Source organism: Phascolarctos cinereus, unplaced genomic scaffold, assembly GCF_003287225.1.
Source record: "Phascolarctos cinereus isolate Bilbo 61053 unplaced genomic scaffold, phaCin_HiC Scaffold_1;HRSCAF=81, whole genome shotgun sequence".
NCBI lineage: Eukaryota > Metazoa > Chordata > Mammalia > Diprotodontia > Phascolarctidae > Phascolarctos > Phascolarctos cinereus.
Window position 1 is genome coordinate 145,481,546 of NW_027555514.1, and position 18,006 is coordinate 145,499,551.

The 18,006-nt window shown below is 38.0% G+C and overlaps 1 protein-coding gene across 1 annotated transcript in view; it reads left to right on the forward strand.

Moving 5' to 3' along the window:
* Positions 1–1,139: 1,139 nt before the first annotated feature.
* NAPEPLD (N-acyl phosphatidylethanolamine phospholipase D) overlaps positions 1,140–18,006 on the forward strand; it is a 93,227-nt gene continuing 76,360 nt past the window's right edge. Inside the window, exons 1-2 of the mRNA XM_020984524.2 lie at positions 1,140–1,313; positions 7,351–7,403. The gene's annotated coding sequence lies outside the window, so the exon portion shown is untranslated. The remainder of the gene's footprint in view (positions 1,314–7,350; positions 7,404–18,006) is intronic.

Consider the following 18,006-nt stretch of genomic DNA (forward strand, 5'->3'; position numbering starts at 1 on the left):
CTTTACACAGTAACTATATCTTTGACAGGCAATAATCATGGATAAGCAGGGCCCAGAATTGAATGAGAGGAGTAGAGTGGTCTGGATTATCTTTAGGAAATTGTGCCATGCTTGTAATTACTCACCCAGTCTCTCCCTGAAATAAAGAAACAGTGTTTTAGTTTTAATAACAATTTTCTCTTGGTGACTTTTAGCTGTGATTCATGGCATACCACAGTTTCTGAAAAAAGAAATTTAAGTGAGTATCAACTAAGGAGCAGTGGAGATGTATGTAGTGGGTACATAGTAAGCTGCAACAAATTATCAAATGAAAATCATTCAAGTGAAGCTGCATTAAAAATATCACTAGATCTGGCCTTTGAGTCAGGAGGATCTAAGTTTAAATCCAGCCTCAGACACTTGACACTTACTAGCTGTGTGACCCTGGGCAAGTCACTTAATCCTGAATGCCTCACCAAAAAGCAAAAAAAAAAAAATCACTGGAGACATATATGACCAGAAAGGGAGGTGGATTGCACAAGTAGTAAGAGTGAAGAACAGTTAACAGGCTGACCTGGTGGTATTCATTCAAAGTCAGGAGAACTAGAGGAAGGTTCCCAGTATGTTGGGTGGACCCCCTTGTGAAGGATTTACAGGAAGATGTGGACAAAAGTTATATAAGGTGAGAGGGTACAGATGGGTTGAGACCGGTATAGTTTGAGGGAATACTCACACAAGTTCCATTCCATTCTGTTTCATACCATTCCATTTCTCAAGCAGTTACTAAGCTCCTATCTTGTTCAAGTCACCATGCTTGTCACTGAGAATACCAGCACAGAAATTATAAAGTCCCTGCCCTCAGGCACTTCCATTCTGCTGGATAAGATCATAGATCCATCCTAGTAGCTAAGGTTTCAGGAATTTTGCATTAATTACCAAGTAGCTGCCTATGGCATTGAGCTAGTCACTATACAACACAAGCAAACTATCTTGGTACCAGACCTCCAGATGCTTATGTACTAAGTTCTAAAGTGATACGGAGATACAGCATAAAAGAACAATACGACACATACATCACAGAGGATGAAAATGTACATCACAGAAGATGATGCATGACTGAAAAAGATTTACATTGTATGGAGTCTTTAGTGTTAGAATTATGAAGGGTAAGAGTTGGTCACTCTTTTAGTAGGGTAAAAATAGATACCTAAACAAGCCAGAATTCTGGTCTTTGTAACAAGAGAAGGAAGACACCTAGAGTATTTGAAAATGGAGAACATTCCTGGAATAAAGAATGGCAAATGTGGATGCCTAGAAAGGAAAAGTGGATGAAGGTAATAGTATCAATGTATTATTTATTTACACAGAAAGATCCAGAAGTACAAAGAGCAGTCAGCTAGCAAGTATCTAATTCTGAACTGTGTTGCTTCTGCCCAGAGCCACAGAAGGGCTCAAAGCTCTGGCAGAGGTTTGTGGCTGGCGGCCACCCATATCATTTCAGAATTTCTGATAAAAATAATCCTGTGATCCCAGAAAATTTATACTGACAACACCACTTAAAGACTGGTCTTTAAGGTCAGTATGAGAGGGTAATGACCTCCCAGTGATAATTTGAGCATAGCCTGGACAATAACTACTATGCAAATCAGACTAATATTATGTATTCCTGCCCCCATACTCCAATTATCATCAGATACTGGGCTCTTAGACATGGAAGGACCCAATGATCCTGAAATGAAATATGGAACAGTGAAATATGGTTAGTCATAACTCACAGTCAGAGATTCAGGGCCCTGAAAGTCCATTACGTTACATACAGACAAGGAAAATGGTCACTTAAGAGAGGTGAAATAATTCAAGTCACACAACTTGCTAGTGGCTGAGCTAGGACTAGATCTCAGATACCTTGATATCTACCTACCACTCTTTCCACTATGCCTCATGTTTTAAAAACAGCCCCTAAAGAGTTTGGGGGCCCAGAGACTAAATGGACTTCTAAATACCAACCCCAAAGTCACATTAGGGCACCTGAAATAATCTAATGAATGGTTCTGCTAATTCTGTCAAGGATATTTATGGAATGTAATCATATCCAGAAGGCTTTATTAATTTTTTTTTTTTACAAACAGTAACCACTTTGACTAAAAGCTTGCCTGAAGCATGTACTTATTTACCAAATATCAGATAATCAATTTATGCCACCCTCTTGGTGATTTCTTATTTGATTAATTTGGGGAAAGTACAAAAATTCTTCTTTTTTCTTCATCATAATACTACCGAAATGACACTTATATTGCTGGATGATTAAAATTCATTAGAAATTTTTTTTTGGTAATTAATAAAAGGAAAGATTCAGTCTGAAATGCTAAGGTTTAAAAAACCTTTTACAAAACCAAACTCATCTTTTCCCCTAAACCCTCCCTACCTCCTACCTTACCTTTTGCTGTAGATGGCAACACCATTCTCCCAGTCCCTCAGGCTCACGACCTAAGAATCATCCTAGACTCCTCACTATCTCTCATCCATCCTTGCAGCATTGCTGGACTACATCCGCTTCCCTCCTCTGCCACTACCACTACTCTGGTGCAGGTCCTGATTATCTTATGCCTGCACTATTGCAATAGCCTGCTGGTGGGTTTGCCTGCCTCAACTCTCTCCCAACTCCAATCCATCCTCTATTCATCCACTAAGTGATTTTCCTAAAGCACAGGTCCAGCCATGTCACTATCTTCCTCCATAAGCTCCAGGAGCTCCTTATCACCTCCAAGATCAAACACAAAATCTTTTGTTTGGTGTTCAAATCTTTCATAATCTAACCCCTTCTACCTTTTCAGTCTTCTTACGTAAACCTTACTCTCTGCCATATACTTCTTCAGTTCAGTAACACTGGTCTTTTTGCTATTCCATGAACAAGACATTTCATCTCTCATACTCTCCCTACTCAACTCTACCTCCAGGCTTCTTTGGCTTCCTCTAAGTCCTAACTAAACTCTCATCTTCTACAGGAAGACTTTCCCAACCCCTCTTAATCTGAGTGCTTTCTCTCCATTAATCATTTCTCTGCATCCTGTGGACAGCTTGTTTATACACATTTGTTTGCATGCTGTCTCCTCCATTAGATTGTGAGGTCCTCGAGGGCAGGGACTGGCTCTTGCCTCTTAGCAGTGTCTGCTACATAGTGGGTGCTTAATAAGTATTTGTTCATTGATTGACTCTCACTTTTTCATCCTCCTCAGCTTACACTGTCCTTGCAAAAGTGTCACCCAATGCTGAACACAATATTCTAGATGTGTTCTGGTCAGAGAAATATTGCTTCCTTTATTCTAGACACTATACATCTATTATATAGCTTAAGATCAAATAAGCCTCTTTCTTCTTTCTTTCTTTTTCTTTTTTTTTTGGTTGCCACTTCACACTGTTGATACATTGAGTTGGCAGTCAACTAAAAGTCTTATTTACTTTTCCTATCACCTCTGGTATGGTGATGTTTACCCTAGCTGATTTTGTAAACCGAATGTAAGACTTCCCATTTATACCTTTGAAATTTCACTTCTTAGTTCTGACTCATCCTTCTAGCCTATTCACACCCGTGGGGGGTTAGATTTATCTAGGTTCCAAAACATTGAGGTCCCCTTCTACTGTATGTTTACTATTTATTTCTCTTTGTAATTCATTTAGCTTTTCTTTATTATTTAGATGTAATGTCATTTGGTGCATGTAGTGAAATTAATTCCTTATCTATGGTAGCTTTTAGTAAAACGTAGTTTTGCTGTTTATCTCTTTTAATTGAATCTTTTTTTGCTGTTGACTTGTCTGAAATCATAATTGCAACTCCTGGTTTTTTTGTGTGTGTTCAGCTGAGCTATGATAGATTTTGCTCTAACATCTTATTTTAACTTTGTGTGAATCTTTATGTTTCAAGTGTAAACAGTATATTGTTGGATTTTACTTTTCAACCCCTTCTGCTATTTTCCATTTTATGGGTTCTAAATCACATTCACAGTTTTGATAATTAATTGTTTATTCCCTTCTATCCTATTCTCTTGTATTTTTCCTTCTCTTTACTCTCTATTTCCTTTTTTTTTTTTTGGTTAGGCAATGGGGTTAAGTGACTTGCCCAGGGTCACACAGTTAGTAAGTGTTATGTGTCTGAGGCTGGATTTTAACTCTGGTCCCCCTGAATCCAGGGCTGGTATTCTATCCACTGTGCCACCTAGCTGCCCCTCTACTCCCTTTTTAACATAGATTTTTACATTTCTTTCTTCCTTCCTTCCTTCCTTCCTTCCTTCCTTCCTTCCTTCCTTCCTTCCTTCCTTCCTTCTTTCTTTCTTCCTTTCTTCCTTTCTTTCTTTCTTTCTTTCTTTCTTTCTTTCTTTCTTTCTTTCTTTCTTTCTTTCTTTCTTTCTTTCTTTCTTTCTTCCTTCCTTCCTTCCTTCCTTCCTTCCTTCCTTCCTTCCTTTCTTCTTTCTTTCTTTCTTTCTTTCTTTCTTTCTTTCTTTCTTTCTTTCTCCCTTTCTTTCTCTCTTTCATTCCCTCTTTATGATCCTCTTTCCAAGCTCAGAGTTTGTTTCACTTATGATTAATCCCTCTCTAAATTTATCCTCCATATTATACACTTCTTTTCCTCTCTTCCTCTTTCTTCTTGCATCCTTGCTGAATTAAATATATACCATCCCACACTTTATATATATGTTTTTGTCTATGTTGTCTGCTCTCTTTTAAGCAGTTTAGATGAAAAGTGTCATTCAAGTGATGCATGCAACACCACTACTCTCACTCACATTTGTATATATTTCTAATTGCATACCCTGATTGTATGAGATGATAGGTTCCCTTATACTTCCTCCCATTTTTATCTTTAGTATATCCTTTCCCTCAATTCCCCATTTCTTTCCTCTTTCAGCATTGTCAATATGTATCAAAAACTATTTCTATGTCTTCTGGCTCATTTGACTACCTCTATGATCACTTATATCACTAGGATTCTGAAAGAGCTATTGTATCATCCCTCCTCCCCTATTAGAATATAAAGAGCTCATCTTTATAAAGCTTCTGATTGATCACTTGTATTTATCTCTTGATTTTTCTTTTGATTTCTGTATTTGCATTTCAAAGTTCCATTTCAGATCTGTGTTTTTTTCAGGAAGACTGAAAGTCCTCTGTTTCACTGAAGGTCCATTTTTTCCCTCGTAGCTTTATATTCATTTTTTTTAAGGCAATTGGGGTTAAGTGACTTGCCCAGGGTCACATAGCTAGTATGTGTCAAGTGTTTGGTGTGAGGCTGGATTTGAACTCAGGTCCTCCTGACTTCAGGGCCGATGCTCTATCCACTGTGCCACCTAGCTACCCCTGTTTATATTCATTTTTACTGGTTAAGTTATTCTTAGTCGTAAACCCATATCTTTTATCTTTTGAAATAACACATCAAGTCAACAAGTCTGGCACATAACGAGTGTGTAATAAAGGTTTGATCATTCAGAATTGACTTTTAGAATATAACATACCACTTCTTCTACTTAAGTGTGGTAGTTGGTAAATCGAATGTGACCCAATTGTGGTTCCTTGACATTTGAATTTTTATATTCTAGTTGCTGGCAGTTTTTTTTTCCCTTTGATCTGGAAGCTCTGGATTTTGTCAATGAAATTCCAGGGAATTTTCATTTTGGAATTTCTTTCAGGAGGTAATTAGTGTATTCTTTCTGTTTTCATACTGCCCTTTTGTTCTAATGTCTGGGTAATTTTCTTTAATGATTTCTTCACATATGATAATAAAGTTCATTTTTTGGTCATGGATTTCAGGTAGTCCAATAATTTTTGAGTTACCTCTTCTTGATCTATTTTGCAAGTCAATTGTTTCTGATATGAAAGAGATTATATTTTCTTCTATTTTTTCAGTCCTTTGGCTTTGCTTAAATATTTCTTGTCTCCCGGATTCATTAACTCCTATGGGTCCATTCTAATTTTCAGGTAGTCCATTACTAGGAAAAGCTTTTGCACTTCTTGTGTTAAGCTATTAATTCTTTTTTCCAAGTCACTCCACCATAGTTGTCATTTCTTTCATAATTTCATTTGAAAATAAAACAAAAAAAATCTCTTACATAATTTCTTCTAGGAAATCTAATTATTCTTTTTTGTTGTTGTTCAGTCATTTCAGTCACATCCAACTCTTTGTGATCTCATTTGAGGTTTTCTTGGCAAAGATACTGGAGTGGTTTGCCATTTCCTTCTCCAGCTCGTTTTAACAGATTAGGAACTGAGGCAAACAGGGTTAAGTGACCAGGTTCGCACAGCTAGTAATTGTCTGAGGCTGGGTTTAAACTCAAGTCTTCTTGACTTCAGGCCCGGTGCTCTATCCACTGCTCCACCTAGCTGCCTAATTATTCTTCTAGGCAAGCTGTTTTTCCTTTGAGGATTTGATTGTAGGTATTTTTGAGTCATTGTCTCCTTCTGGATAGTGTCTTGTGCATCCCTAGCAACATGAGTCCTTTTTTTTGTTTGTTTGTTTGTTTACTCATTTTTTGGTGCCAAGGCTTCAGGAGCTGAGTTCTAGATCTCCCCAGGGGATCAGATCAAGTTGAAGCCCTTTTTTTGGCTACTCAGTCCCTTCCTTTACCACATGGTCATTCCTTTACCCAGACTCATGTTTCCTTAGGGGTCAGACTAAGTTAGAGCTGCTTCCTTCAGCCTGTGCTCTTTCCTTCCAGATTCACTCTTCTTTCTAAGATTGACCTTAATTAAAGCCCTTCCTTTGGAGGGAGAGGAAAGAGAAGACGGAGATTTTTTTTTTTTTACCCATGGCTAAGTTTCTCTAAGGCCAAATTCACTCTTCCTCCAGTGGGATGGATCTATTAAAGGCCCTTTCCTGGGAACCAGGGATGGAATTTTGAGGGGGAGGACTTTTATTTTTATTTACTTCACTAAATTGAAGTCCTTTGTTGCTAAGCTCCCCTTCTCCTATTCGTTTCCCTTTTTTCTTCTAAAAATATGTGAGCATGAAGAAGAAGAGTGAGAGAGAGGGAGAGATTATCTAGATTTAAGAAAGTGATAAAGAAAATGTTAATGACACAGATTAAACTTTAAAAATGTGTTGTGTATACAGCATAATTCTGGTTGTTACCCTCCCTTCATCACAGCACTTTGAGAAGCAAACCCAAAGAATGTGCAGACTGCCAGGACTGAACCCTCATTGCACTGTACCCTTTTATACCGTAACCTTTAGCTCCAAGGGCCAGTTGTATGTGGCCGAGATAGATTGACCACTGCCCTGGGCCTTCAAGGGGGCATGCACAGTCGGTGAAAGCTGGAAAAAGATGTGGTTCTTCTAGTTTCCAACTTGAAGAGAGAATATATGACTTTCCAATCTCTTTTCAGGTCCATAAAGGGAAAGAACACCTCTGAGAAGAAGTCAACGTGCAGAGGAACTGGTAATCTCTATCATGTTCCTAATTTCATTTCCCTACACTAAAGACTATGGGGAATTTCCCCTGGGGTGAGAGCTGGACTTTCTCTCTTGGTTGAACTGAGTCATCTCACTTCGGATGTGATAGCTCATTCATTCTGTGTATTGTCTGGTATCCATTCTCTTAATGCATGCTTTCTCTGATTTCTATTTTGCTATCAAGTTAGATAAATAGGTTTATTTTCTATTTATGTGTCTTTATTGTGAAACTGGTATGTTGTAGGGAGTCAAGTCCTGGATATATATATGGCTTGGGGCTCCCCTCTCCTACTATACCTATTAAGGCATAGTAATTAAGAGTGTAGTCTGAACCTAAAATTTATTTCTCCTAGTCTAACAATATTTAAGGGAGTAGAAAGATATCATCCTAACCTGGTTTCCCCTCTCTCTGTGGAAAGCAAAGTGGCCAGCCTTGGCCCCAATCTCCTGCTTTCCTTCCTAGTAGGAATCAAAGTCTTCCTTGGAGAAGAGTTCAGGACAGGACATATTTATTCTTTCTCCCCATGTAAGCAACATTTGGACAGACTCATGTGGATATACATGACCTAGACAGGCAAAACAAAACGGCAACTATATACCACATCATCCTTCTGTAAGAGACCTTCTATAACCAAATCTGATATTCCTCTCTAGCTACATTTCACATTACTCCCTATCTCTTGATGTTATATCCAAACTGGAGTAGGATCACGGATTTAAAGTTAGAAGAGGCCTCAGAGGCTATCAGTTCCACCCCCTTCATTCTATGAGCGACAAAGCTGAGGCCCAGAAATGTTACATGACTTGTCCAAAGTTAGTAAGCATAGAGAGAGAATGGGAACCCAGATCTTCTGACGCCAGGGCCTGGGTACTTTCCACTATAACACATTACCTCCCTTGATATTTCCACTGCCAACATCCATGCATCTTCACAAGCCTGGAATGCAATCCTTTCACATTCTCTTCCTCACAGAATCATTATTTTCCTTCAAGGTTCAGCCTTCCCTGGTTCTCCTAACCACTCCCCTCCGCAGTTGATAATGCACTTTCTATCTTCTCAAATTACCTTGTATTTACTTACCTTTGTACCTAATCTATCCTTCTGTAGAATGTAAACTCTTTACAAGGCACAGGCTGTTGTGCTTTTGTTTCCATATTCCCAGTTACTAGCATGGGACCATGCTTAATAAATGCTTGCTAAAATGATTTAAGTAGAATCACTACTCTTTCACATATTAGAGAATCTTATATAATCACAAATATACATTGAAGGCTGTTGGAGAAGAGACATTGATTCTCCCTTCTGTTATAGTGAAGCAAATGCTTTTAAATTATTTATGTCATATATATACATATAAAGTACATATTTCAATATGTAAAGCATGTATGCATAAATATAAAATGTCTCATACAAATATGCACTGAATAAATATGTATACTTTAGATATTGATATAACTATATGACAACATATGTACATACATGCATAATCAACAATTGATACCACCGAACCTTGTTTTTTCCACACCTTTTAGTTATTTTTGTGTTCATAAAGATATGTGTGTTTGTGAAGTTGCACAAATGTGGCGGTGAAATCTCAAGGGAGACAGTGTGATTGAGTGGAAAGTATAGTGGCAATGGAGTCAGAGGCTAGGGGCTCCCATTCTCTCCCTCAGATGTGGAATATGTAATTTGCTAAAGCCTGTTGGTTTCCTTCAAGTAATCTTCAACAAGGAAATAGGTGAGGACTTTGATCGATAGATCACAAGCCTGGCATAGTTATATTATAGTAGTGATAAAATGCCCAGACAACTACTAGATTTCTGTCTCTGACAAAATGTAGAGGAGTTAATATTTTTTTTTTACTTGCCTTAATATTAAATTCATCTTTAAGAAGTGGAGGAAGCAACAAGGGGGAAAATTCTTTTCTGAATCTGATTCTCCCTAACAAGGAGGGACAAGTTGTTGGAGTGAAACTGATAGCAAATTTAGGGGAAGTGACCATTTCTTCCCAGAATTTATGATGTAGAACAGAAAACCAGTCATATATAGTCTGTCAGGCACACTAGGTTTTGGGAAAGCAGATTTCCAAGAGTTTGGAGGAAGCATAGGTAGTATCTCATGGCCTAAAATTCTACAGGAAAAAATTAACACAGGAAGGGATGGGAAACTGAAGAATGAAATTGTGAAAGAATAAAAGGAAACAATTTTGCTGAGAAGAATCAGGAGTTTTCTAAATAGATCAATGGAAATATACACAGAACTTACCAGTTAACTTAGATTATAAAAAGATGCATGGAATCAAGGGCAAGTAATTATTATGGAGGATGTCCTCCATGATATGAGTGGAAGAGGGTATTCTTATTGATAGTGAGGCCTTCCATTTTGCAGATGACGTTCTATTAATTGCATCAAGCCCCAGGATATGACAAAGGTAGAGCGTTGATCAAGGGAGATACTTAATTGTATTAGTTTATGAAGAAGTAAACCTTTGTTTGGGACATTGATTACATCTTGCTAACTGAGGACGAATTGGCTTATCAAACAATTGTGGGATGAAGCTACAACTAGAATGCACTTTGGATTCCAGGGAAGGGTATGCATGTATTTGTGCAATGCCATTTCCTTCCCCTTCCCCGGAGACTTATTTACCATTCCCCGAAAACTGTTTAGCCCCCGAGATGGCAACTTTTCATCCTAAAACTGATAGCCAATGGGGCAGTGGTAGAGAACTGGGAGTTCTTAGAACTTGAATTCCTGGACTTTGAGTCCTGGACTTAGCCCTGGGCAGACAGTGACAAAGTCAAATGATGGTTATACATGCTCTCAACTACCTGATCTCGGGAAAGAGGAATCAGGAGGCCAAGTTTTTGGAGTTCCTAAACTCTAGATTTCTACAGCAAGGGTTCTCAAACCTGGAGTCTGTGAGCTTTTTTTAATGTTTGTGTTAACTGCATTTTAAAAATATTTTGTTTGTTATGTTTTGTTTTGTTTTTGGCTAGGCAATGGGGTTAAGTGACTTGCCCAGGGTCACACAGCTAGTAAGTGTTATGTGTCTGAGGCCGGATTTGAACTCAGGTGCTCTATCCACTGTGCCACCTAGCTGCCCCCTAAAAAATATTTTGATAACTATATTTTAATGTAATTGGCTTCCTTTGCAATACTACGCATTTTCTTTTATGTATTTAAAAACATGCTGAGAAGGGGTTCATAGACTTCACCAGAGAACCAAAGCGGTTCATTCTAAAGAGAGAAGAGAGCCCCTGAGTAGAGCCAGTTTTAAATTTAGCCTTATGTCAAACCCAAGTTCTCGGGTACATAATCAGGCCTTCTAATGAGAGACAAGGGAATTCCTGATCTAGCACCAACATCTTGGAGAAAGGAGAATTTTAAAAGTCCCCGGCCTCTTCTCTCCCTTCTCTCCCCCATCAGCTAGAGGATCAGCAAGGTAAAAACAGACATGACACTGGGAGAACAAAATAACAACAACCAAAACCCTGGACTTGGGACTCCCCTACTACCATGAGTTATTTGGACAGTGCAGGTCCAGTGGAAATACAGTTGCTTCTTTACCAGTTCAAGTAAATTTCTCTTCCATAGGACTGGATGCCTCTATGGATACATGAAGAGGAGAAAGGGGAACTCATCAGAATGTTGAGGGGTTGCCAGTCTGGTAACTCCATGTTTATTTTACTTCTGGTGATAGTCTAAGTCTTTAGGGTAGTACCATAAAGGTGAAGGACTATATGGCTTCTAGAGAATCTCACTGGAATGTTGGGAAGGGGTTGCCTCTCTAGCAATCCCAAGTTCATTTCCAAAGGGAGTATATAATACACTAGCTGTCACTATAAGTCTATAAGCCTTGTGGGGAAAGGTGCAACTCTCAAAAGAGTGAAGGAGAATGCTATCAAGGTTTTATAAGTTATTTATGTATTTTCTGCATTTTATCCAAGGTAGAATAAGGTATCTTGTTCCTGATATGCAAAGTTGCAGAGTATTTATATGGAATCAGACATTCTTTTGCCAATTCCAACCACTCTCCTGAGCATCAGTCATGAATCTCCAAATGTCTGTCAGACATTTTAATTGCATGTTGTGTATGCATCTCAAACTCAACATGCCTAGAACTGAATCCATTACCCTTCCCCTAAGCACACCCTACTTCTGTACTACACTATTTTTGTTGAGAAGTCAAACAGATTTTCAACCTTCACATTTTCCTTGATTCCTCAATGTTCTTCGCCACACATCTGGTCAGTTGCCAAATTTTATCATTTCTGTTTCTATACTATCTCTCTCACATCTGTGCCCTTTTCTCTTTTCCATGGGTACCCCTCTAGATCAGATTCTCATTACTTTTCTCCTAGCCTCCTAATTATCAATTCATATTTTATGTAGCCACCAAAGTGGTTTTCCTGAATTGTATTTATAAGTCTGTCACTCCATAACTCAATAAACTCCCATAGCTCCCTATTACCTGTAGGATCAAATATAAGCTTCTGTTTAGCTCTTGAAGCCTTTCAGAACCTGGCCCCAACCTACCTTTCCAACATTATTATGCTATACTCCTTTTTCTATATTCTATGTTATAGCCAAGGCGGTCTGCTTCCAATCCTCACACAGGAAATACCCTCTTCTGTCTCTGTGCCTTTGCATTTACATGGGTGTTGTAGGGTGTTCTCCCATGCCTGGCATGTACTCTCACCTCACCTTGCCTCTTAGAATCCTGTGTATCCTTCAAAACTCTGCTCAAGTGACATCTTCTCCATGGCTTTTCCTGATTCCCTAAGGCACCATTACTCACCACCACACAATCTGCCATTTATTATTTGCATATATTCTTGCCAATACTTATCTATATACAGGTTGTCTCCTCTAATAGAATAGAAGCTTATTGATGGCAGAGACTATTTTATTTTTGATATTATATTCCTCAGTCAGGCAAAAAGCTTGACATCTACTTAAGTAAGTAATAAAAGCTTTGATTGATTGATTGAAATAATAGTATATAAAATATCTGCTTCTCTATATTTACCTATAATTTCTTTATGACTCAGTATGTGATTGTCGCACCTTGAGCTCTTCCAACATGCATGCCTGCTAGAAAGTTTGAACCCACTTGAGCCTGCCACTGACTTGTTAACTTTTATAAGTGAATCAAAAAGAAAAAGGGGGTTCAAAGCAAAAACATTTAATCAAACAGTGTAGCAAAATAAGTGATGTTTTCCCCACCCTGTAATCATACCCATAAGAATATAGTTTCCCACTGGCTGTTACACCACCAGAGCACACACAGAGGAAACATATATGGCCTAGGCACATATGAAGCACAGCCAGGTGGTGTAGTGGATAGGCTGCCAAGCCTGGAGCCAAGAAGTCCCGAGTTCAAATCCAGTTTCAGATACTTACTTAGCTTAAACTTGTTTGCCTCAGTTTCCTTATCGATAAAAAGAGCTAGAGAAGGAAATGGCGAACTACTTCATTGTCTCTGCCAAGAAAACACCAAATGGGATCAAAAACAATAACAACAACAGGCACATAGGGAAGACCATTCAAGTTCTGTTACCAGGGCACAGGCATGGCTAAGCTCTGACCCACAGAGCTACTGACGTCCTCCAAGAATGTCACTGTGCCACACTCTCCCACCCTCTGCTGGCTGTAATATCATCCCTACCGGCTGCCTCTGCTGGTGTCTAATAACAGATTTGCTTAGGATTATTTTTGCTACCATCTGTTGAGGAGCAGCAGATAATTTCTCAGAAGGCTAGGATATTTTAGTCTATATAGCTTAAAGTTTAGTGACCATATTAAGACATCCAGTTACATGATTGACTATGGAGCTTGTTTGGTGGTAGATATATCTTGGACAGTAGTACAAATTGTTAATCAATCGTTCTCCTCTAATAAGCTCAGACTTCTTCCTGAAATAAAGGCTCATTTTCAAAATATCACTATTCTATGGGTGAAACTGAATGATTTTGTATGGAAAAATAGTCTCCAATGAATTAAAAATGAGTATCACTCAGAGGACAATAGAGAAAAATATGGTGATGGTGGGCAGGCTATAATATATAACAAATTAGGGACCCTGTAAAAGAAGCAGAGCAAAAGTTGACAGCAAAGGAATATGTGATCAAAAAAGATGAGTTCATCTGTGATCCCATGGTAAGAATGAGTAATAACCAACCAATGTGATGTTAAGAGAACAAAAGAGGCCTTTAGTACATTGGGTGGATACCCTGAGGTTAACTTTTTGAAGGACCAGTATGAGAGTTACATAGATTGGTGTGGAAGTTAGAGAGATGAGCTGAGATCTGCCATCATGGCTAGAGAGAACCTACAAAGATGAGACCAGAAACCCTTTTAAATCTTTTAGATTTAGATTAGGCACCACTCCTTTCTAAAATCCTATGGCAAACCCCTCCTGCCCATGTATATTCCATTGTAAACTATTTGCCACTCTAGACCATAGTCTTCTCACCACAGCCAGGAGAGAATTATGGTACCACATAAAATCACAGAATTCTAGAAGTTAGAGGGATTCAAATTGTTTTCTTCTGAATTCAACACCATAAGAAGAGAGAATATTTCCATATATAAAGTGGAGCCAAAAAAAGGAGGATTATTTGTGAAATCATGTATCTCCATTATGTATAGTTTGCTTTAAAAAGAAAAAAAAGGATATGGGGCAGCTAGATGGCATAGTAGATAGAGCACCACCCCTGGAGTCAGTAGGACCTGAATTCGAATCTGGTCTCAGACCAAATATTTGACACTTACTAGCTGTGTGGCCCTAGGCAAGTCACTTAACCCCAACTGCCTCGCCAAACCCAAAAAAATTTTTTAGAAAGGATATAAATTTAATGTGTTACTTTCCAAGCTGTCCTTATTTTCTGTGTGTTTTTTTTTAAATAATTCAATGATCCCCTTTTCTTTCATTTCTTTTTGTTGTTGTTGTTGGTAACACTATCCCTAACTCCCTTTTTTCCCCCCAAATTCCCCTAATTGACAAAAGGAAAAACAATACTTGTAATAAATAAGCATACTCAACCCAGACAAACCTGCACATTTGCCATGTCCAAAAATATATGGCTCATTTACACCCTGAGTGCATCACTTTTCTGTCAGAAGGTAGATAGCATGCTTCATCATTGGGGTCCTGGAGTCTGGTCAGTCATTGCTTTGATCAGCACTCTTAAATCTTTCAAAGTTGTTTTTCTTTACAATGTCATTATGGTACATATTATTTTGCATCATCCAAGTCTTTCTAGATTTCTCTGAAACCGACCCTTTCATAATTTTTTATGTCAAAATAATGTCATATTACATTCATATACCATAATCTGTTCAGCCATTCCCCAAACAATCCCTAAGTCTTATGAAACTTTCCTCTGTTTTTGGGACCTCTAAATGATCCATGTAGTAGCCTCCTTATAACTGATTTCAGAAAAACTGGTTACATCAAGTACAAATCAAAGCTACTAAGTTTAATGTAATTATTACTTCAATACTTTGATGGATCATTAACTTAGAGAACCCTTCCAATCAATCAACAAGTTTTTAATACCTACTACTCTATAGTACACACTACCAGAGACTGCACACAACATCTGATAGAGACGGTCACCCATCAATACCTTCCTATTCTTTGTGACTGTTGTCCATGCTTTCCTGTTCATCATCCACTGGAAGTCCTCCTAACATTCTAGAGGCCTTTAGATCTCTACATACAGCCTGGGCATCCAATGAAGCATGTGGACTATTCATCAGTTATTTCTCACTCTCATCACATGACCAATCCACTTTCTCTTCCTGTTATACTTTTCTCTGATAATGTCTTTTGTGCTACTTTCCTTGTGTGATTCTTTCTTAATAATATAGTGTGGCCTATTCATGTGCCTCTCTGTTGCTCTTTTGATGTTACACAACTTTAGTTCTTTTGAGGATGTGGCTTTCTTTGACTTGCAGTCATACAGCCTTATTAGAATACTGTTGTTAAAAAGACAGGTTTTTTTTTTTGTTTCAGGAAGAAACTTGGAATTATTAAAAGCACTGGTATGAAATGAGATAATATTCATAAAGCATTTAGCATAGTGCCTGGCACATAGTAGGTGCTATACTAACATTAGCTATTATTTTATTATCGCTGTATCCCCAAAACAATCTAGTCCACCCTCCTGCTCTTATTCAATTCTGGGCCTAATTCACTGTCCACCTGCAGAGTCTGTCCCAGATATATGTACCAGCTCTATGGGTTGTCCATTCAATTACATATCATATTCTGAAAACTAGGCATTCTTCATCCACTAGATTTTTCCTGCAGCTAAACTCCTTTGCAACGTTATAGATCTCATTTAAAAGTCTTAGTCTTGTGGAATTTGATGCAATTAACATGATGTCAGCTGTGAAAAGGAGCTCAACATGTATACAAAATCTTTCTAGCATCTGGACTCAATGCTGGACATCTCCAATGACAATGGCAAACATCTTTTGGGGAGCACATATCTTCCTGTTTTATACCTTGCTCAGTATTAGTCATCAGGCTTGTCACAATTTTCTCTATTATATCTGTCAAGAAATCTTGTATAATTTCAGCATATACATGGAAGATTTGTTGGAACAGGGTCTTCAAGGAAGCATTTTGTTCTACCAATAAAATCCCCTTTAAAAACCAAGAGCCCTAGCTAAAACTGGTCTAAACACAGTGGGATCTTGTATTCTTTACAACTTTACAATGGCATGATGGCAACAATGTGCCCTGCTGTAGAATATCACTTGAGAAAGCCTGCCTGTTCCTTTCTCGTACTTTCATCAAGGATGCCCTTGAAAAGTATGTAGATTATTATCCTAAGATTTTGGAGAGGTGAGAAATTAGGCATATGAGTTGGTACTCGAAATTTTCTCTGCCACCATTTTGGGGTAACAATAACATCCTTCCCCCACCCAAGTATTTAGAATCCTCCTTTTCAGATAATAATTCCTGGGTTTGATCACATTGCATATTTATAATTTTTAGAATAATACCCTGAAGTCTTTAAATAAGAGAAGAGTAAACACACTGAGAGGAAGATATTACTTTTTACATAACTAAATATTACTGTCATCTTTTTGGCCTATCTTTTCCTACTCCTGATAAATGCTATAGTGAAAGTATGATCTCACACCTAGAAGAATGAATTACTGTTGTGACATCAAAAGCTTTCATTTATAGCTTTCCTTTCCTTTTGTTAGCTGCTTCCTCATGTTGTTGTTGCTCTCTTTTAAGATGACAAGGGGCATGGGGTGGCTAGGTGGTGCAGTGGATAGAGCATAGCCCTGAAATCAGGAGAACCTGAGTTCAAATGTGACCTCAGACCAAATACTTGATACTTACTAGCTGTGTGACCCTGGGCAAGTCACTTAACCCCAATTGCCTTTAAAAAAAAAAGATGACAAGGAGCAGACTCTTCAGGACACCTCTCTCCAACTATTAATTAATTAGGTAGTTGGGCTGGTAAAGTATTACTTTAATAATGCCTTTCCTGAAGGACACATTAATATTGAAAATTGGATCCTATTTACACATCTGTGAGTCCTGTGCTGTATTTCTTGAATTCTAACTTTCCTGCCTAAGACATACTTTAAAAAGCTGTTTTTGTTGTCCTTTGTTGTCAGAAGCTAAAACTGGTAATAAAAAGGTAGCCAGCATAGTTCTGCTTTTTCTAAACTTGTTAGGTACTTAGCAAATTTGAAGGCTGGAAGAGCCTTTAGATATCATTCTAGTCCTGGGATTCTTAACCTGGAGTATCTGAGGGTGGGGTCCATGGAGAAATTTCAAGGGACACATGAACTTGGATGAGAAAAAAAAATTACATCATTATTTCAATATAATTGACTTCCTTTGTAATCCTGTTTTTTTTTAAATTTATTTTATTCATTTAAAAATATTATTCTGAGAAAGGGTCCACGGGCTTCATCAGACTACTAAAAGCATCCATTGTATAAAAAAGGTTAAGACCTCCTGTCCAACCCTCTCATTTTTATAAATAAGAAAGCTGAAACTCAGGGAAGGTGAATGATCTGTCTGAGATCACACAGCTGATTAGAAACAGGGCCAGGTCTAGAACCAGGTCCTTTTACTTTCCAGTTCACGAGGTTTTGCACTAGAAGAAACTACTTTCCGGTTGCTAGCTACTGTATTTTCAACTCCTAGACTGCTTCTGCGCGTAAGTAATCTATAAAACTTTAAGGATAATCAAAATGTTTCAATCACTCATTGGTCTGGGGATAAATAACATATTTAATGGAAATTCCTGAGCCAAGAGCCCTAGGGAAGGCAAAGACCTCACTTCTCTAAAGATATGAGTTCTTCAGTCAGCATTCTTTTAATGAAATTCCTCTGAAGTTACAATTATGCACTATTTCGGTAATAACTAATATCTTGCCTGGTGCTTTATTAACATTATTTATTACTATTCTCAAAAAAAATTATTCCTATTTGTGACTAACCACTCCTAGAAGATTGTTGGAGTATAACTTCTATCTTTTCCTTTCTGGTGGAAGACATTTCAAAGTAAGTAATATTTTGAAGGGAGAGAAAAGTAAAAATCAT